Below are 22,418 nucleotides of genomic sequence, written 5' to 3' on the forward strand. Positions count from 1 at the left end.
ACAAGTACAACACTCAATGTCAACTGTGTTGCACTGTTTTCACTTTTCACTATCTTCTTTTTCTCCCGGTGTGTAGGGATCGTAAATTTGTATAGATCATTGGGCATACCTCACACCTTTTAATGATTGACATGCATTTTGATTACTTTTTCACAAGCTTTGAAAACTGAAGGTTTTGTCTGTAACTCTGCCTATTGTTGCACTCTCGGAGGCAGAGGATGAGCATGGAGAAGAGCTGTCAGAAGATGAAGAGGCTGAAGAGGAGGATGGACCGATCGATGAAGAAGCCCAACTTAAGGCAAGCATGGGACTGCCTGTGGAGTTCATAAGTTCCTCTGCACAGAAAAGAGCTGTACGTAGTAGCAAGTAAACATTGCCTATGTCTGTCCGTCACCATAGAGTCCACCTAAAAGAAAGAAAAAGATAATGTTGCCCCAATGCTCTCTCTCTTGAAGGGGACAAAGTTGATGAGGAAGAATGCCATCCACTGGGAAGCAGCTCCTGAGAATCTGGATGAAGAAGAGCTACATTCACTCCAGGTGGAGAAGAATGATCCCACTGTTGAAAGCACTAAGGCTGCGTTTGATTTGATCTCAGTGAGGGGCCAGGAGGAAAGCAGAACCTCCACCCTCCCAGGCAAAAGTAGTGCACTATATAGGGAATAGGGTGCCATTTGGGACACATCCTGTGAGAACAAAGACAGGAGACAAAAACCAATATGTACCACTTTGGAATCGATAGCCACTTGTGCAAAGCCCTTTCTCTTCCCCCAGAGCAGTGGATAGGTCTCGTCACTGAGGAGGGCTTCCCTCACGCCTCCAGGTGAGATGCCCAGGAGGTGGCCACTTTTTAGGGCCTTCACACACTCCTCCTGGGGCCCGTGGATGACACTGAACACCTCCAACAGCAGCTTGAACCCTACAGAGAACAATAAAAGGTCCTGCTTTTAGGGTCTAAGTAGCTCATGTAGTAAGAATGGACTACGGCAGCTGTAGGCTATACACTTTACTGATCAACTAGATACAGAGGGCTGAATGTAACATCTCACTTTTATATTTAGATACTGGGAAATTAAACTGTGAAGATCTTACCTGGAACTTTGAACAGAAAGTAATCAGCGACTGAGTGAACAATCCGTCCCTTTTGAATGATGACCTTTGCCAGAAAGTAATAATAGTCAATGGGAATAGCCCCATGATAATAGACTATAAGAGCTGCTCCTTCATCTGGAATCTTCTCCATACCATGGATTTCATATCCTGTTTTGAAATAGACCCATTTATATAAGCATTGGCAATAGTCCTTGACTAATCAAGCAGCGCACCCATTGAAACAGAGCCGATGGAGAGCCGACTCCCTGTCGTGACCCAGGGGAGTCAGAGTTTGGAGGAAGGCTGAAGTGAAGTCAGGCGGGCACTAGTGAAGTGATCGATCTGATTGGGCAGACTTTTGTCAGTGGTAGCTGGCCAGTGCGATTAGGGCCAACAGCAAGCAGACCATGTCAGTGGAAATGATGATAAACCTTGTGATGGTGGTAATTGCAAAAGAGCTGCCTCTTCAAACACCAAGCCCACTGAGTCAAGAGGTGAGTCCCCCCACCAACCTATATACATGCTTTTTCTGTTTTTCAGTTTAGTCAACTATCCTGTATCGTTGAGGAGACTGAAACTATATTGACATATCAATGATTTCTATCTCTCAAACAACAATGTCATTAGAGTAGCCAGGCAGCCCAATGATCTACTCAAAATGACTTTATGTACAACAGACCTAATTTTTAAAACGTATTTTAGTCCTTGTATTTCTGGGCTTTTTCCAAATTGTGCATTGATTCTGTCAGAGTATTTAATGCATAATACAATCAAAAGATGTGTTCCTTTGAATGAAAGGACCATGTGACACAGGCCCATGCATTTTGAATGGCTCTTCTTGTCATAGAGAACAGTGGCGCGCACCACTGCCTGACTCAACGTCTCCCTTTCCTCTGGGATTTTCCATCCTGTCCGTGACTGATCCCATACAACACAACACTGCCCTCATTTATATGGCATAGAATATCTGTTTTATCTGGCTTTGTAGCAATGTTTTATACCACATGCCAACTTCCTTTTCCCTGTTTTATCCTTTTGATCAGAAAACATGAATGTAGAATGTAATGTTGAAGGGATAAATGAATGTACACGTTTCTTCCCTCCAGACACAGGATGGGTGTTCCCAGAAAAATAACAATGGATCAAGTGAGGGAAGAGCATCTAATAGTGAAGGTGACGATGGTGAAGAAACGCCACATAGAAGAATTGCAAAAGTAAAGCGGAGGTAAGCTACATGACATAATTTGTCTATATATCCATCCCTTGCTGCATTTTTCAGTATTGGCCTCTATTGCTCAACCCTTATAGTATTACTGAATATCACTGCTTCAATTGGCTGCCATATGCTGACAGTGACTGACATATCTTTCCTATGGGTTTGAATTGGACTATGCTTCAAGATGTAAAGGTTTAAAATATTGACTATGATGCATTGAATGTAAAAGTGTCAGCCTGGGGAAGGAATGAAAGTGCTTATCCACTGTCTTTTTCAATTTCAGTTTGATCTAAGGAGATGTTTATGTCCAATGATAAACACTCCATCATGTTTCAATTAACCAAGGATTCTGTAAATAGATTCTGTAGAATCTGTATAGATGTAAATCAGTAAGAATCACATGGTCCATTCCAACCCAAAGGCTGGTATTGGGGACTGATATATGATTAAGCCTACACAATGCTTTGTGAAATTTTAACAAAATTGTTCTGCATGCTCCCCGAATGGCACCCCATAGGGCTCTGGTCAAAAGTAGTACATTATATAGGGAATAGGGTGCCATTTGGGATGTAACCTTGTTCAATCATTGTGATTGTTTGTTAGGCTAATGATGTCATCTGATCTATTGATTGACACAGTCATGAACTGGATGTGGAGGAGAACCCTCAGATGTCTGTAGAGGAAGCCTGGGATAAACTGGGATTAAAGCGCAGCCACGACCCCATGTACGTGAGCATTACTACATCAGACTTGGGCTACATCCCAAATGGAACCCTATTCTCTATATAGTGCACAACTTTTGACCAGCCTTGTCAAAAAGTAGTGCACTTTTACAGTATGTAGGGAATAGGGTGCCATTTCAAACAGAGACCAGTTATCTGTATGATATTCTAAGAGGACAATCTCACATAATCAATCTCTTTTCATGTTTTGATGTATTAGGTTTGAGTGTGTGCTGAAGTTTAAGCCCCAGTCACCACCAGGGTAGGAAGGCTGGGAGGAATAGGAAGCTACATGGAGGTAGGAGAGCATCCTGCCACATCAACAAGCACACCTTCTTTACTGAAGAGGGAGATGCCACAGAGCCCAAGCTGAGCAAGACCTTTCAAAAAGTAAGCCTTGTAAACATTTGACCAATTATTCTGAAATTATTTTTGATAGCAATACCAATAGTCACCCTCGTTTTTAATCAAATCAAATTTTTTTGGTCACATACACATATTTAGCAGATGTTATTGCGGGTGTAGCAAAATGCTTGTGTTCATAGCTCCAACACTGCAGCAGTATCTAACAATTCACAACAATGCTCACAAATCTAAAGTAAAATAATGCAATTAAGAAATATATAAATATTAGGACGAGCAATGTTGGCGTGGCATTGACTAAAATACAGTAGAGAAGAATAAAGTATATACATATGAAATGAGTAAAGCAGTATGTAAACATTAAAGTGACCAGTGATTCCATGTCTACAGTATGTATGTATATAGGGCAGCAGGGTTGAGTAACCGGGTGGTAGCTGAGCAGTTATAGCACACACCCACAGTTCATAGCAGCTTCTGACTAGCAAATGGATGAGTGTGGTGAGGAGGAAGATGTGCTGTGGTTGACACCGGGGGAAGCTTTGTCAGAGAGGTCTGCATCATGTCTAACTCAGCTACCTGTAGCCTCAGCCTCAGTGTTCACTCAGTGTCTGCTGGCAGAGGAGAGAATGGGAGAGCAGCCAAGACTCCACAGGAGCCCCTCCTATCCCCCCCACCCCCCTCCCTGTCAGTGCTGCCCTCCTCTGACACCCTCTGACACACTGCATCTCTTTAAACATGCAGCCACTGTTTTCGGCCGACTGAATTTATTTACAATGCGCCGGCACACTGCACTGGTTCAAGGGTAGCCGTGCTGTTTAAAGTTCATGTATCATCCGCTTATTTGAGTCAGTCACATTTCATTGGTAAGACTATCTTTGGATGGCTGATGTAGGAAGTTCACATCACTGGCTGACCTTCAGAGGGTTCAGTTGGTCGCTATAAACTCAGATGCTTGTTCACACCATAATAGAGAAGCTAGGAAATGCTGCTTTTCTCTGTTTGCTGACTGTGCTGGATTTTCTTATCCCAAAGAAATTGAAACTTGTCAAAGTACTTGAGTGTGCAGAAACAGCACTTCAAATAAGGAGAAACTTAATGTCTTACTACATTATAAAGTAGTGTCGCACTGTGGGAGGTCTTAAATGCAGTGCTTTTCCATTCATCTCTCTGTATGAGCTCACTGAATTGATCTTCTGGGCAAGACTTGCCGTTTTTACTGTCTGCAGCAAATGGCTCCATCATCCAGCAGGCCCGCTAGAAATGACTTCAGCACTGATTAGGCCTATTTAAAGTATTATTTTGTTGTCAAACTTGTCATGCTTCTCTGTTGATTTAGTGTTTATTGCTCATGCTTGTGTCTTGTACTTGCAGATCACTCACTCATGTCCTGATCTGTCTTCAGGTTCAGAGATTCCTCCAGAAAGTTCAGAAAGATAATGACACAGCTGTCCCAGACACACCAGTTGACCAGGCAAACAGGGGGAGCCCTGCTTGTCCATTTGCAGAGGGAAAAGAAGAAAGACTGGAGGAAGAGGAGCAGGAAGATAGGAGGGGGGAATACCCCTCTGGAGTTGGATAGTACTGAGCAACCCTCTCATCAGAACCTCTTCACCAGAATAGAAGATGAAGAGGATGATGAGATTAAATTCAGAAGAGAGGTGTACTCACTGGACATACCAGACTACTTAGTTCCCGGAGCACCTGAACACAATAACACAGGTGAGTTTGCGTCAACAGCCGGTTTAGACCTTTTTCTAACCCAGGGTTTCTTCATAAATAATTAATGTCAGATCTACGTTAGTGTATTTCTTGTTTGATTGTTGTAGTCTTGTACAACTTTTGCACTACCTATTTCCAGAGGCTACTGGGAAGAAATAGAAGAACAATAATACCAAGAAAAGAGGGAAATGTGGAGTGATGCCAGCTGAGATTGCAGTGAAGCCCGAGCTGGCTAAGTACTGGGTCCAGCACTACCGCCTCTTCTCCAGGTTCGATGAGGGCATCAAATTGGAACAAGTTGAGTCACAGAGCAAACAGAACACACACACACACACACTTCAGGAAACACAACCAATTTCTTCATACAGGCTCAAGCAGAAAGGGTTAGTCGTATTTTGGAACGACTTTACGTTATTATTGTTGTTAACGTGTTAATATTTCTCTAGTTTGAGAACAACTATTGTAGTCTCCCAACCACTTCTATTCATGCAGCCCAAATGGAGTGTTGTCAAATGTGATTCAGGAATGCACTTTATTCTGAAAAGAAAAGGATTTGCCTCAAGGTGACTGAATGTTATCTTTCTCTTCAGTTGAGAAACGGATGGCTGTTATGTCCAAGGTAAAAGCTACAGTTTTGCTGCTCTTGAAGTCTAACATCATGTTGTTTTCAGAGAAGCAGAGGGAAAGAGAGGCAGGGAGGTTGAGATGGTGGTGTAGTGGGTGCATGGATTTGCTGGCTGGCAGACAGGGCACTCCGCTTCCTGTCTGTAGGGAGAAGTGCTGACGCCAGTGAAGCACACCTCACACTTCACCCTGTGTCACATGACATGACAGCATCAGGCTCTCTCCCTGTCTCCCAGCAGAGCAACTCTTTCATGACTCTCGAGTCTCTCCTTTCCTTTACTCTCTCTCCCTTGCAGCTGAAACAGGTGTCACAGGTTCTGTTCCGAGTGCATCTGCCCACCTGTCAGTTTCTCCTCTCCGGGAGCTGTACTCAATTTGGCTCTTCTCTCCCTTGGTTAATTGTTTGCAGGAAATATTTCAATATAACAGTCCTAGTGATGACACAATTGTAAAAAAGAAATTGGGGGGTGTATCTACCAACGGCCTGTACAGATCCGGAAAGATACATCCGTTGTTTTACTCTGCCTGTAAACACGCTGGATGCTTCAGAATCCATTGAAGAGCTTGAACGATTCATTGACGAGAGATACTTATGAACTCAAAGAAAAATTGTCGCTGGTTTCAGAGGATTCAAACACTGTTAAGGACAACAAACCCAATCAACAAACCAAAGCCAAGTTGGCCAAGCGGTATCAACGATGGCATAAAACCATCCCCAAGCAAGAGGGCGTGAGTGGGGAGAGGTTTACGATATGGATGTTGACTTGTTGAAATCCATCAATGAAAGGCTTGCCAAACTTGATATCTTGGATATACTACGAGAGGACATCAATGCATTATGTGACAGTCTAGAATTCAGCCAAAGTCAGATTGATGATCTAAGGAAAGAGAACACAGTGCTGAAAGGTACTGTAGACTCTATTCATAGCAAGGTGGAGGTGGTGCAAAGGGAGAACAAACAACTTAAAGAAACCTTGCTTGATGTACAGTGTCAATCAATACGGGGAAACTAATCTTTTCAGGGATGCCAGAGAATGACAACAGCAAAAGCTGTGAGGACACTGTCCGAGACTTTATGTCAACTCAACTAAAACTGCCCACAGATATCGTGCGTAATGTCACTGTCTCCAGAGTCCATAGAATGAGTAAGGCCTCTGGGAAAAGGCCACGGGCTATTGCATGTTTTGAACATTGTAAGCAAATGGAAATGGTGAAGAGCTGGGGCAGAGAACTCAGAAACACAGATTTTGGATTGAATGATCACTTCCCCACGGATATCCCATCATGAAGGAAAAGCGTTCCCGGAATCAACGAGTCTCCTTGGTGATGGATAAACTTTATATCAACAGGCAACTGTATCGGGACTCTAGAGTAACTCAATGGCTATTTTAATCCAACTGTATCGGGACTCTAGAGTAACTCACTGGCTATTTTAATCCAACTGTATCGGGACTCTAGAGTAACTCCCTGGCTATTTTAATCCAACTGTATCGGGACTCTAGAGTAACTCACTGGCTATTTTAATCCAACTGTATCGGGACTCTAGAGTAACTCACTGGCTATTTTAATCCATTGTTTAAATCTGAGTTTGTGTTGTAGTGTGTCATGACAACTTCAACTATAATGAATACATGATCTATTGATCTCCACTTGGCAAGGAAAGGGTTGCATATAGCTCAGGTTAATGTATGTAGCCTTCCTAACAAAATACATGAGGTTTTTAACTTGGTCAACATAAATAATATTCATATTATAGCTTTGACTGAAACGCATTTGGATGCATCTGTAAATGATGGGAAAATGTACATCCATGGATAGAGTACTTAGAAGGGACAGGAATAGGAATGGTGGGGGTGTAGCACTGTACATTCAGAATCATATACCCATTAAGAGGAGGAATGACCTTAATGTATGTCAAATAGAGGCACTATGGGCTCAAGTACATCTGCCTTACCAGGCAGCCATATTGGTAGGATGTGTGTATAGACCTCAGGACACCTTAGAGCTCGATCTGGATGACTTATGCACTGGGTTTGACCAGGCCACAAATAGTAGCAGAGATGTATTTATATTGGGTGATTTTAATATACATTGGAAGGATCATAATAATTCAAATATAACTAAATTAATGATATATTCCGAGAGCTGTGGTTTGAAACAAATGATTCATTGTACTACTAGATCATCAACAAAGTTAGGTCACCGTTCTGACACATGCATTGATCTGATATTCTGTAATATACTATTGCAATGCTTAAAAGCCAGATCAATGCCAGTGGGCTGGACAGACCATAATATTGTGACCATAACTATGGTCAAGAGAAATTTTAAAAGATTTAATCATGAGCTATTTCAAAATGATTTGGCCGCTGTACCCTGGGAGCTGATTAATCTAGAGGAGGATTTAAATCACGCTACAGAATGTTTTATTGATTTGCTCACTGAGGTAATGGACCATCATGCCCCAGTAAGAAAGAGTACTGTTGGGGCTCGTCCATCTCCATGGATTGATGATTAACTGGCTGAGGCATTTTCTCAAATAATATGGCAAAAGTCTTAGCAGCCAAATCTAAACTAGAAATTGATGAACAGAATTATAGAATACTACGTAATTATGCAGTTAAATTAAATCGTAAGAAAAAAAACATTATTTTACAAAAAATATTTTATTGATTGTAAAAATGATTGTAAAAAGGTATGGAATACAGTTAAGGGCCTACTTGGAACATCTATCTCATCATACCCATCTAGTGTGGAGGTTGACAGGAGAACAATAACATTTACATTTAAGTCATTTAGCAGACGCTCTTATCCAGAGCGACTTACAAGTTGGTGCATTCACCTTATGATATCCAGTGGAACAACCACTTTACAATAGTGCATCTAACTCTTTTAAGGGGGGGGGGGGGTTAGAAGGATAACTTTATCCTATCCTAGGTATTCCTTAAAGAGGTGGTGTTTCAGGTGTTTCCGGAAGGTGGTGATTGACTCCGCTGACCTGGCGTCGTGGGGGAGTTTGTTCCACCATTGGGGTGCCAGAGCAGCGAACAGTTTTGACTGGGCTGAGCGGGAGCTGTACTTCCTCAGAGGTAGGGAGGCGAGCAGGCCAGAGGTGGATGAACGCAGTGCCCTTGTTTGGGTGTAGGGCCTGATCAGAGCCTGAAGGTACGGAGGTGCCGTTCCCCTCACAGCTCCGTAGGCAAGCACCATGGTCTTGTAGCGGATGCGAGCTTCAACTGGAAGCCAGTGGAGAGAGCGGAGGAGCGGGGTGACGTGAGAGAACTTGGGAAGGTTGAACACCAGACGGGCTGCGGCGTTCTGGATGAGTTGTAGGGGTTTAATGGCACAGGCAGGGAGCCCAGCCAACAGCGAGTTGCAGTAGTCCAGACGGGAGATGACAAGTGCCTGGATTAGGACCTGCGCCGCTTCCTGTGTGAGGCAGGGTCGTACTCTGCGAATGTTGTAGAGCATGAACCTACAGGAACGGGTCACCGCCTTGATGTTAGTTGAGAACGACAGCGTGTTGTCCAGGATCACGCCAAGGTTCTTAGCACTCTGGGAGGAGGACACAATGGAGTTGTCAACCGTGATGACGAGATCATGGAACGGGCAGTCCTTCCCCGGGAGGAAGAGCAGCTCCGTCTTGCCGAGGTTCAGCTTGAGGTGGTGATCCGTCATCCACACTGATATGTCTGCCAGACATGCAGAGATGCGATTCGCCACCTGGTTATCAGAAGGGGGAAAGGAGAAGATTAATTGTGTGTCGTCTGCATAGCAATGATAGGAGAGACCATGTGAGGATATGACAGAGCCAAGTGACTTGGTGTATAGCGAGAATAGGAGAGGGCCTAGAACAGAGCCCTGGGGGACACCAGTGGTGAGAGCACGTGGTGCGGAGACAGATTCTCGCCATGCCACCTGGTAGGAGCGACCTTTCAGGTAGGACGCAATCCAAGCGTGGGCCGCGCCGGAGATGCCCAACTCGGAGAGGGTGGAGAGGAGGATCTGATGGTTCACTGTATCAAAGTCAGCCGATAGGTCTAGAAGGATGAAAGCAGAGGAGAGAGAGTTAGCTTTAGCAGTGCGGAGCGCCTCCGTGACACAGAGAAGAGCAGTCTCAGTTGAATGACTAGTCTTGAAACCTGACTGATTTGGATCAAGAAGGTCATTCTGAGAGAGATAGCAGGAGAGCTGGCCAAGGACGGCACGTTCAAGAGTTTTGGAGAGAAAAGAAAGAAGGGATACTGGTCTGTAGTTGTTGACATCGGAGGGATCGAGTGTAGGTTTTTTCAGCAGGGGTGCAACTCTCGCTCTCTTGAAGGCGGAAGGGACATAGCCAGCGGTCAAGGATGAGTTGATGAGCGAGGTGAGGTAAGGGAGAAGGTCTCCGGAAATGGCCTGGAGAAGAGAGGAGGGGATAGGGTCAAGCGGGCAGGTTGTTGGGCGGCCGGCCGTCACAAGACGCGAGATTTCATCTGGAGAGAGAGGGGAGAAAGAGGTCAAAGCACAGGGTAGGGCAGTGTGAGCAGAACCAGCGGTGTCGTTTGACTTAGCAAACGAGGATCGGATGTCGTCGACCTTCTTTTCAAAATGGTTGACGAAGTCATCCGCAGAGAGGGAGGAGGAGGGGGGAGGGGGAGGAGGATTCAGGAGGGAGGAGAAGGTGGCAAAGAGCTTCCTAGGGTTAGAGGCAGATGCTTGGAATTTAGAGTGGTAGAAAGTGGCTTTAGCAGCAGAGACAGAAGAGGAGAATGTAGAGAGGAGGGAGTGAAAGGATGCCAGGTCCGCAGGGAGGCGAGTTTTCCTCCATTTCCGCTCGGCCGCTCGGCTGCCCGGAGCCCTGTTCTGTAACAAAACCAGCTGACATTGCCAATCATTTTTCTGATTTTTTTTTACAAAGAAAATGAATTTACTGAGCGACAATGTAAACATCCATTCTCCCAAACAAGCAATTCTCCAATGGATTGATGATCATATCATGAGCAAAAACACCTGCTCTTTTAGTTTCCAAACGGTGTCAGTGGAGGAGGTGTTTAACCTATTCAAGTCATTACCTGATGGTAAATCTACAGGTTATGATCTTATGGACAATTTTTTTACTTCGCTATGCTGCTCCCCAGATTGCAGCTCCACTGAAATATATATTTAATTGGTAATTGGAAAAGGGGACATTTACAAATGTATGGAAGCATGCTAAACAGTGTTTAGCAGCATGGAATTGGGTACAGTAATATCTAACTGACAGGAAACAGTCCAGCTATATCAATGGGTTGTTTTCTTCCCCTCATGCTTTTAACTGTGGAATACCGCAGGGCAGCTGTCTTGGGACACTTCTTTACTTAATATATACCAACAACCTTTCTTATGCCTTGTCTGAAACTCAACCTACTATATTTCCAGATAATGCTACAATTTATACAGCAAGACAATTGGTTCAACAGGTACAGCAAGCTCTACAAGTAGATCTGGGAAATATCAGGGAGTGGGTTTGTCTGAACAAACTTGTTTTGAACACCAAGAAATCCAAGGTATGCATGATCAGAAAGATAGCTAAATATTTACCAGGAAAGATTCTTAAGCAAACAACCAAGCACTAATTGGGAGCCAGGTAAACTACTGTTCTGTGGTCTGGGGAAATGCATCAGCAAGTGAAATTAGGAGGCTGCAGATTGAAAAGAACAAAGCGGCAAGAATTGTTTTAAGGTGGAGATATGGTTATTCTGTTGGAGTCATGCTCAATGCTCTTGGTTGGTCATCAATCAACAAGATAATTGAAAAAAAACATGCTTATTTTATTTCACAATGTACACCATTTAAAACAGCCAAACTATTCACAACAGTATTCAGTTGGTAAGAGACAGACATTCAGTAAATACTTGGAATATAGTGTCCATCATCTGTGTTATCCAGACAGAAAAGAGAAATAGGCAAAATAACATTTCGATTTAGAGCAATAAAGAAATTGAATAATTTATCTGAGAAAACCAGAAACATTTCAATATATACATTCATACAATACTTTAGAACCATTTTAAATATAATAAATTGGAAGGTTGTGCGGAACTATGGTAGATGAAGGAATCACTCTATATCTTCAGACTGTTAGAGTATTTATCTGGTCAATATGTCAGTGTATTATGTCTGTTTGTAACAGAATGTTATGTGAAAATGTGATCTTATTATATATTGTGCTTTAATGTTTAAGGACTCTTGGAAGATTAGTCCAAATGAGAACTAAAAGAAGCCCTTATAAAATCGAAATCAAATCTCTCTCTCTCTCTCCCAACAAAAAGAGCAGAGACTATAGCAGAAATAAAAGCAACCTTGTAGTCTAGAATGACAAATATTCATACTGTTAGTTAGGGTTGGGCGGTATCAGATTTTCATACTATTTCTGTACCATACCAGGGAATACGGCATTACCAGAAAAAACAAGGGGCACTATTTCACTAAAACCAAAAACAATTATGCCCCTGATTGTAACCAAGAAGCTTTATCTTGACATTTAGCTAGAAGGTTAGCAAATCAAATGTATAGCTGGAGCCCTGAGCTGGATATCATTTATTTGACACATCTTAGATTTCTTATATTTATACTTATAGTTCTAAGCAGAGGCATAGCATCCCGCCCTACTGTAAGTAGGGTTATAAAAGTTTTTTTTAAAGCTCAGTTTATACCTCACTGACGGCCTTCTCCAACCTATTTCTGGGAAAGAGTTTATCTGTTATCAGAGGGCCTATCTCATCCTTCCGAATCTCCCTATTCTCCAAAGTATTATGACTAATATGTCTTTAGTCTACCTAGCTCAAATAAGAAGTCTTTCACAGAGCATTCTGAATTCTGTTTGAAAACGAGATCAGAGCCTTCATAACTATTCAGTTATTCATGTCAACAGAGAAGAGCCTAGATGCATACCGTAGCATGGCTGAAACCCACTGCAGATTACACCTACTCCTTTCAGATTCCTATGGTGTCTACTGCTCAATTAGACATAGGGGTAAAGTCTGAGAAAGTGCCTGTACAGCTTCATCATGTGTAGCAGTGCCTGGCTAATGATAGATAGCAGATTGTGAAGAGGGGTAGTCTAGTCTTCTGGGACTGAAGTGATGTAGCTCGGTTTTAAAACTTCCGACATGATGTTGTCTTCCCTTCAAGATCTGTTTGAGAATACAACTCTAACTAGTCGCCCATAGACATAGTTGCTAATAGACATTAGGGGAATGCATAAGCTCAATATTTTGTTTGGACCCTCCCTTGAGCCCCAGTAAAATTAGCATTGGAAAATCTGCCCTCTCCTCAGTCACTTTTCTCAGAATGGAGGGAAGGAAGGCATAATAAAAGAGTGTGAGAGACGTGAAGCGCTAAAAGAGTAGAGACCACTCCCATCATTGTTTGCCTTAACAGGTGTTTATTCTCTGAGGAGGCTGTGAAAACAAGCAGCGGAACAGAAAACAGCAATGACTGCTAGACTCAGTTAGAGAATGATGGCAGATGGTCTAGGGGTCTCCGAGGGGAGACAGGAGGACGTGGTCTATGAAGCATCCCAGTCTCTCCACATAGTCTAATATATCTCAATATCCACAGCATACTTCTTGAATACTTTTTGTGTTGTCTTGTATAGTATAATCATAACTAGGCTTTTCCTGGTGTGATGGCAAACCCACATCTAATTTATATTCCAGCAGGCCTAATATTAGTATTTTGCCTGCAGTAAAATGTTGTGAATGACAGCTGTTTTGAAATGTAACTGTCACTGATAGTGTTCTGGTTCTTTTGGTGAAGTTGCGCATGGCACTAGCATGACTTCATAAACCCACAAAATAAATCAACTAGATTATATATTATATTTCTGGACTTGGCTTGAATATCAGAATGGCAGTTTGAACAAAACCATTTGACACTTGTCTGACCCCTGGTGGCTATGCTTTGCATTGGGGTATTTCTCTTTGCAAAACCTCCCAAATCAGATAAATTCTGATTTATTAAAATGTGACTATTAAAATACACTTAATTTGCCTTGTATTATAGTAAAATGACAGAAATTAGAATATATATTAATTGTATCTTTGTATTCAGTTTGTTAAAGCCTTTTACTCCTGTCTGTCTGTCTGTGTCTGTCTGTCTGTCTGTCTGTCTGTCTGTCTGTCTGTCTGTCTGTCTGTCTGTCTGTCTGTCTGTCTGTCTGTCTGTCTGTCTGTCTGTCTGTCTGTCTGTCTGTCTGTCTGTTCTGTCTGTCTGTCAAGATAGCCGACCACAGTTTCCACTCATAGACACCTTCTGTGGAGTAGGAGGCAATGCCATCCAGTTTGTTCTCACTGTGAAGAGAGTTTTTCTGTGATGTGACCAGGAAAACCTCTGGGCACTTGTTATATCCTATAGGTTAACAGTTATTGTCCTGAGTGGTACTCCCTGTGTGTCTGACTCTCTGTCCTCCCTGTCCCTTCCCCCTTGTAGTGCTAGCCATTGACATCGACCCAGTGCGTCTGTCCCTGCACAACGCCCAGGTCTATGAGGTGGCCGAGCGCATCGACTTTGTGCAGGGAGACTTCCTAAAGCTGGCACCACGTCTTAGGGGGGATGTGGTGTTCAGACTACCTCAGCGCAGACATATTCGATATCAAGAGTATGATGACTTCAGATGGATATCCTTTATTCCTCTCGTTATAGCTGCTCTCAGGCTTTTATAGTCAGGCAACGGGCCAGACTCCAGCACTCAGGGCAGGGTAGAGGCAGAGGGGTAGAGGTAGAGGCAGAGCGGTAGAGACCGAGGCAGGGCTTTTGAGGCCAGGGCAGAGTGGTTGAGGCCAGGGCAGAGCGGTAGAGACCGGGGCAGATGAAGAGCAAGACATGCCTCTCTATTCTGGGTCAGCTGCAGCTTAACTAGGTCTTTTTTTGCAGCACTTGACAATATGACTGGACAACAATCAAGATAAGATAAAACAGGAGCCTGCAGGACTTGCTTTGTGGAGTGTGGTTTCAAAAAAGCAGAGCATCTCTTAATTACAGACAGACTACTCCCCCACCTTTGAATCTATATGTTTTGACCATGACAGTTTACAATCTAAGGTTACACCAAGTTATTTAGTCTCTTCAACTTGTTTAACAGCCACACCATTCATTACCAGATTCAGCTGAGGTATAAAACTTATGGAAATATTTGTACCAAATACAATGCTCTTAGTTTTAGAGATGTTCAGGACCAGTTTATTACTGGCCACCCATTCCAAAACCATATGCAACTCTTTGTTAATGGTTTCAGTGACTTCATTAGCTGTGGTTGCTGATGCGTATATGGTTGAATCATCAGCATACATGGACACACATGCTTTGTTTAATGCCAGTGGCAGGTCATTGGTAAAAATAGAAAAGCGTGGAGGGCCTAGAGAGCTGCCCTGCGGTACACCACACTTTGCATGTTTGACATTTGAAGAAGCTTACATTAAAGAAAGCTCTGAATCCATGAGGTTGAGAAAACTAGCTAACACATGAGTTTTCTCAACAACAGGTTATGGTAAATAATATCGAAGGCTGCTCTGAAATCTAACAGTACAGCTAGCGCCCACAATCTTCTTATTATCAATTTGTTTCAGCCAATCATCAGTCATTTGTGTCAGTGCAGCACATGTTGAGTGCCCTACTCTATAAGCATGCTGAAAGTCTGTTATTAATTTGTTTACTGAGAAATAGCATTGTATTTGGTCAAACACAATTTTTTCTAACAGTTTGCCAAGAGGTGGCACCAAGCTGATAGGTCTGCTGTTAGAACCAGTGAAGGGGGCTTTACCACTCTTGGGTAGTGGAATGACTTTGGCTTCCCTCCAGGCCTGAGGACAAATACTTTCCTCTAGACTCAGATTAAAGATATGACAGATAGGAGTGGCTGTAGAGTCAGCTACCATCCCCAGTAGCTTTCCATCTAAGTTGTCAATTCCAGGAGGTTTGTCATTATTCATAATTTTTCCACCTCTCCCACACTAACTTTGCAAAATTCAAACTTACAATGCTTTTCTTTTGATTATATGTTTTTTTTATGCATGAGTACGATGGCTCACTGTTTGTTGGCATTTCCTGCTTAAGTTTGCCCACTTTGCCTAATGAAGTAATCGTTAAAATAATTGGCAACATCAAATGGTTTTGTGATGAGTAAATCATCTGATTCGATGAAAGATGGAGTTCAATTTGTCTTTGTGCCGATAATTTCATTTAAAGTATGCCACAGTTTTTTTTCATCAATCTTTATATCATTGATCTTGGCTTCATAATACAGTTTCTTCTTCTTTTTGTTGAGTTTAGTCACATAATTTCTCAATTTGCAGTAAGTCAGCCAGTCAGATGTGCAGACAGACTTATTAGCCACTCCTTTTGCCCAATCTCTTTCAACCATACAGTTTTTCAATTCCTCATCAATCCATGGAGCCTTAACAGTTCTAACAGTCAGTTTCAAAACAGGTGCATGTTTATCAATAATTGGAAGAAGTTATTCCATTACTTTATTCAGTGCAGCGTCTGGATGCTCCTTATTAATCACATCAGACCAACAAATATCATCTACATAAGAGTCACAGCTAATTAATTTGTACGATCTCTTATACACTATTTTAGGCTTAGCTTTTGGAACTTTGGCTTTCCTGGATATAGCCACTATATTGTGAACACTGCATCCAATGGGTATGGATACAGCTTTAGAACAAAGTTCTACAGTATTAGTAAAAATGTGATCAATACATGTGGATGATCTTGTTCCTGTAGTGTTTGTAAACACCCTGGTAGGTTGTTTAATAACCTGAACCAGGTTACAGGCACTGGTTACAGATTAAAACCAGTCAATATTCAGGTCCCCAAGAAAGTAGACCTCTCTGTTTACATCGCATACACTATCAAGCCTTTCACACCTATTATTTAGATACTGACTGTTAGCACTTGGTGGCCTACAGCAACACCCCAAAATAAAAAGCTTTAGATGTGCCAGGTGAACCTGCAACCACAACACTTCAATAACACTTTACATAAGATCTTCTCTAAGCATTACAGGGATATGGCTCTGAATATATACAGAAACACCTCCCCCATAAGCATTCCTGTATTTTCTATAGATGTTATATCCTTGTATTGCTGCTGCTTTGTCATCAAATTAATTATCTGATTGAGTCTCAGAAGTGGCTAATATACCCTATATATACAAAGGTATGTGGACAGCCCTTCAGATTAGTGGATTCAGCTATTTCAGCCACACCTGTTGCAGACAGGTGTATAAAATCGAGCACACGGCCATGCAATTTCCATAGACAAACATTGACAGTAGAATGGCCCGTACTGAAAAGCTCAGTGACTTTCAACCGGGCACTGTCATAGGATGCCACCTTTCCAACAAGTCAGTTTGTCAAATTTCTGCCCTTGCTTGAGCTGCCCCGTCAACGGTAAGTGCTGTTATTGTGAAGTGGAAATGTCTAGGAGCAACAACTCCTCAGCCGCAAAGTGGTAGGCCACACAAGCTCACAGAACGGGTCCGCCGAGTGCACAAGCGCATAGTGCGTAAAAATTGTCTGACCTCGGTTGCAACACTCACTACCAAATTCCAAACTGCCTCTGGAAGCAACGTCAGCACAAGAACTGTTCATCGGGAGCTTCATGAAATAGGTTTCCATGGCAGAGCAGCCAGTTTGTCTTGTATGTCCAAGTCAACCACCGTGTTTTTCCCGTGCTCCTGCCTTCTCTATTCTCTTTTTGCTAGTCCTCCCGGTTTTGACCCGTGCATGTTTCTGGACTCTGTACCCGCCTGCCTGACCATTCTGCCTGCCTTGACCTCGAGCCTGCCTGCCACTCTGAACCTCCTGGACTCTGAACTGGTTTTGACCTTTTGCCTGTCCACGACCATTCTCTTGCTGACCCCTTTTTGGATCAATAAACATCTAAGAGTCCAACCATCTGCCTCCTGTGTCTGCATCTGGGTCTCGCCTTGTGCCCTGATAGACAAGTAGAGGAGTATTGGTTGTTTGCATCTTATTTTGATTTACAGTCTTTGTGCATGCTAGTCATGCTTGGCTAATCGTCTACCATTGAGTCAAGATGTACAGTGCATTCGAAAGTATTCAGAAATGCAAACATTTCGAAAAACATGTTTTTGCTTTGTCATTATGTGGTGTTGGGTGTAGATTGATGAGGATGTTTGTTGTTTAATCCATCCAAAATAAGGCTGTAATGTAACAAAATGTGGAAAGATTTAAGGGGTCTGAATACTTTCCGAATGCACTGTATTTGTTGATATTTCAGTGTAAATTACATAACAGTAATAGTCTGAAGGCCTATAGAGGTGTGAGGTTTCTGCATCTGGAGGAGGATAAAGGCTACGTCCCAATTCTCCACCCTTCTCCTAAAGTGTGTACTTGCACACTTCCCATTTAACAATGGTGGGAACTCCCTCCAGACAATGCTTACACCAATCCATTGCTTTTAAATCCATGACGGGGAGTGTGCAAGTGCATAGTTTGGCTGAAGTGTGGAGAATTGGGACTTAGCTGTAGTCAGAGCTGATGATGCCAGGCGTCAGCCTGCCCTGCTGAGCATGTACTGAACGTGTTCTTGGGAATACCCATACTTCTCCTTTATTTAGATGACTTCCCATTTCTGTGCTCTGTGCTATCCAGTGGCCTGGGGCTGTATGTGTTCACACTGTCAGATCACAGGCTCCCAGAGCAGGAACAGGCCTCATACTGTAGACCTCAATGATATTGTATTCTGCCACCATCATGTATTTTATCAGCAGTGTAACAAAGCAGGCCATCACCTATTTGGTAACACATTGACCTGGTTACTTAGCAGTGGCAGATCTAGCTATAGCCTTTTATTGCATATCTACTACTATAAAAATGTAAGTCCGTGTTTGCTGTTATTAGAAGATAAGAAGTATACTGAGCATAGAAATAGTATGTGAACCCTTTGGAATTACCTGGATTTCTGCATAAATTGGTCATAACATTTGATCTGATCTTCATCTAAGTCACAACAATAGGCAAACTCAGTGTGCTTAAACTAACACACAAATTATTGTATTTTTCTTGTCTATATGGAATTTAAACATTCACAGTGTAGGTTGGAAAAAGTAGGTGAACCCCTAGGCTAATGACTAGTCAGGAGTCAGCTAACCTGGAGTCCAATCAATGAGACGAGATTGGAGATGTTGGTTAGAGCTGTCCTGCCCTATAAAAAACATTCACAAAATTTGAATTTGCTGTTCACAAGAAGCATTGCCTGATGTGAACCATGCCTCAAACAAAATAGATCTCAGAAGACATGCATAAAGCTGGGAAGGGATACAAAAGTATCTCTAAAATCCTTGATGTTCATCAGTCCACGGTAAGACAAATTGTCTTTAAATGGAGAAAGTTCAGCACTGTTGCTACTCTCCCTAGGAGTCGCCGTCCTGCAAAGATGACTGCAGAGCACAGCGCAGAATGCTCAATGAGGTATCACCTAGACTTACAGAAATCTCTGGAACATGCTAACGTCTCTGTTGACGAGTCTACGATACGTAAAACACTAAACAAGGTTAGTGTTCATGGGAGGACACCAAGGAAGAAGCCACTGCTGTCCCCAAAAAATATTGCTGCACGTCTGAAGTTCGCAAAAGAGCACCTGGACGTTCCATAACGCTACTGGCTAAATATTCTGTGGACAGATTAAACTAAAATTGGAAGGAAAACAACACTTTGGAGAAAAAAAGGCACAACACACCAACATCAAAACCTCATCCCAACTGTAAAATATGGTGGAGGGAGCATCATGGTTTGGGGCTGTTTTGCTGCCTCAGGGTCTGGACAGCTTGCTATCATCGACGGAAAAATGAATTCCCAAGTTTATCAAGACATTTTGCAGGAGAATGTTAGGTTATCTGTCTGTGAATTGAAGCTCAACAGAAGTTGGGTGATACAACAGGACAACGACCCAAAACACAGACGTAAATCAACAACAAAATGGCTTCAACAGAAGAAAATACACCTGACCTCAACCCAGTTGAGATGCTGTGGCATGACCTCGAGAGCAGTTCACACCAGACATCCCAAGAATATTCTTGAACTGAAACAGTTTTGTTAAGAGGAATGGTCCAAAATTCCTCCTGACCGTTGTACAGGTCTGATCCGCAACTACAGAAAGTGTTTGGTTGAGGTTATTGCTGTCAAAGGATGGTCAACCAGTTATTAAACGCTAGTAAAACTAAATGCATGCTTTTCAAACGATCGCTGCCCGTACCCGCTCGCCCGTCTAGCATCACTACTCTGGATGGTTCTGACTTAGAATATGTGGACAACTACAAATACCTAGGTGTCTGGCTAGACTGTAAACTCTCCTTCCAGACTTATATTAAACATCTCCAATCCAAAATTAAATCTAGAATCGGCTTCCTATTTCGCAACAAAGCCTCCTTCACTCACGCCGCCAAACATACCCTCGTAAAACTGACTATCCTACCGATCCTCAACTTCGGCGATGTCATTTACAAAATAGCCTCCAACACTACTCAGCAAACTGGATGCAGTCTATCACTGTGCCATCCATTTTGTCACCAAAGCCCTATATACCACCCACCACTGTATGCTCTCGTCGGCTGGCCCTTGATACATATTGGTCGCCAGACGCACTGGCTCCAGGTCATCTATAACTCTTTGCTAGGTAATGCTCCGCCTTATCTCAGCTCACTGGTCACGATAACAACACCCACCCATAGCACGTGCTCCAGCAGGTATATCTCACTGGTCATCTCCAAAGCCAACACTTCCTTTGGCCGCCTTTCCTTACAGTTCTCTGCTGCCAATGACTGGAACGAATTGAAAAAATTGCTGAAGTTGGAAACTTATATTTCCCTCACTAACTTTAAACATCAGCTATCTGAGCAGCTAACCGATCGCTGCAGCTGTACACAGCCCATCTGTAAATAGCCCATCCAACTACCTACCTCATCCCCATATTGTTTTTATTTACTTTTTTGCTCTTTTGCACACCAGTATTTCTACTTGCACATCATCTTCTGCACATCTGTCACTCCAGTGTTAATTTGCTAACATGTAATTACTTCGCTACTATTGCGTATTTATTGCCTTACCACCTCACGCCATTTGCACACACTGTATATAGATTTTTTTCTACTGTGTTATACGTTTGTTTATTCCATGTGTAACTCTGTGTTGTTGTTTGTCGCTTTGCTTTATCTTGGCCAGGTCGAAGTTGTAAATGAGAACTTGTTCTCAACTGGCCTACCTGGTTAAATAAAGGTGAATTAAAAAAAAGAAAATGTATCCAAGGGTTAACATACTTTTTGCACTGTGAATGTTTACACGGTGTGTTCAATAGAGACATGAAAATGTATAATTGTTTGTGTGTTATTAGTTTAAGCAGACTGTGTTTGTCTGTTGTGACTTAGATGAAGATAAGATCACATTTTATGACCAATTTAGGCCGAACTATACTTTTTCTTGCCACTGTATATAGAGCTAGCTACATTGGCCCAAGTCATCAGTTGATCAATTGATACTACTTGACATTAGATAATGGCACTAGGCCCCTATTTATTTTTTATTAGAGTTAGTGAGTCTAGTTCTTTGTCTGTTTCATTCTAGGGGAGTCTGGCTCTGTGTTTGGCCTTAACTGTTACTGTCAGACCACTGTGGTCTAGCCAAAAGAAAGCTTACATGTCACTGCACAGAATAGTTCTCTATTTTGAAGACGTGCTGGCTACTCTGTCAAGAATAGCCTTGGCAGTTTTGCGGTGATACATGTTTTACTCTATTTTGATCGAAGAACACATTTTCTTGGATGATCTATTGTTGTATTAAAGCTAACCATGCCATCTTACTTTGCCCTGTTCTCAACATTGGCTTTTTTTTGTGTGGACATTTTCGTTTACATGTTAGCTACACACTGGATATACATTTTAGTCATTTAGCAGACACTCTTATCCAGAACAATTTACAATTAGTGCATTCATCTTAAGATAGGTAGATGAGGCAACACATACAAATTGCATCAAGTACATTTTCCCTCAAAGTATTTATCAGCATAGTCAGTGCTTGGAAAATATGACATGGTCATCAGGCTTCAGAAAATAGACAGTCAGCTGAGTGAGGACCTGCTGAAGTTGGCCTCAGTGATGCTTGGGTCCACATATGCGACTCTTTCTCTCTTAGTGAGCTCAGCACCTGCTGGGCAGGCACCCTGCATCACAGCAGTGACCAGACCTGCTGTTTGCAGCCTGGCCAACAGTTAAGCCCTATTGATTCTGCTTCAGTTGAGCTGATAGCTATTAGGATATCTCTGTCACACTGACACCCAAGCCTCCCACTGGGCATAGACGTCAATTCAACATCTAGTCCACGTTGGTTCAACGTAATTTAATTGAAATGACGTGGAAATAACGTTGATTCAACCAGTATGTCCTCAGTGGGCTGGGCCTGCCTTTCCCGAAGAAGAGTGCATGTGTCACGCTCGCTATCCTCAAACTCCCTGTCATAAATCGACCAAGGCGCAGCGTGCATGTAGTTCCACATCTTTTAATGAAAGTGAAACAACCAAAAAACAAACAGGTAAACAGCAAAGAACGTGACGCAACCGAGGTGCACACAAACGGAAAATAATTTCCCACAAAACAGAGGTGGGAAAAGGCTACCTAAGTATGGTTCTCATTCAGAGACA

The 22,418-nt window shown here is 42.6% G+C and overlaps 1 pseudogene; it reads left to right on the plus strand.

The window, feature by feature from the left end:
• The first annotated feature begins 219 nt into the window (after nucleotides 1-219).
• LOC139550766 (trimethylguanosine synthase-like) lies at nucleotides 220-21,585 on the plus strand (annotated as a pseudogene).
• Nucleotides 21,586-22,418: the final 833 nt, after the last annotated feature.

The sequence above is a fragment of the Salvelinus alpinus genome, chromosome 23 (genome assembly GCF_045679555.1).
Source record: "Salvelinus alpinus chromosome 23, SLU_Salpinus.1, whole genome shotgun sequence".
NCBI classification, from domain to species: domain Eukaryota; kingdom Metazoa; phylum Chordata; class Actinopteri; order Salmoniformes; family Salmonidae; genus Salvelinus; species Salvelinus alpinus.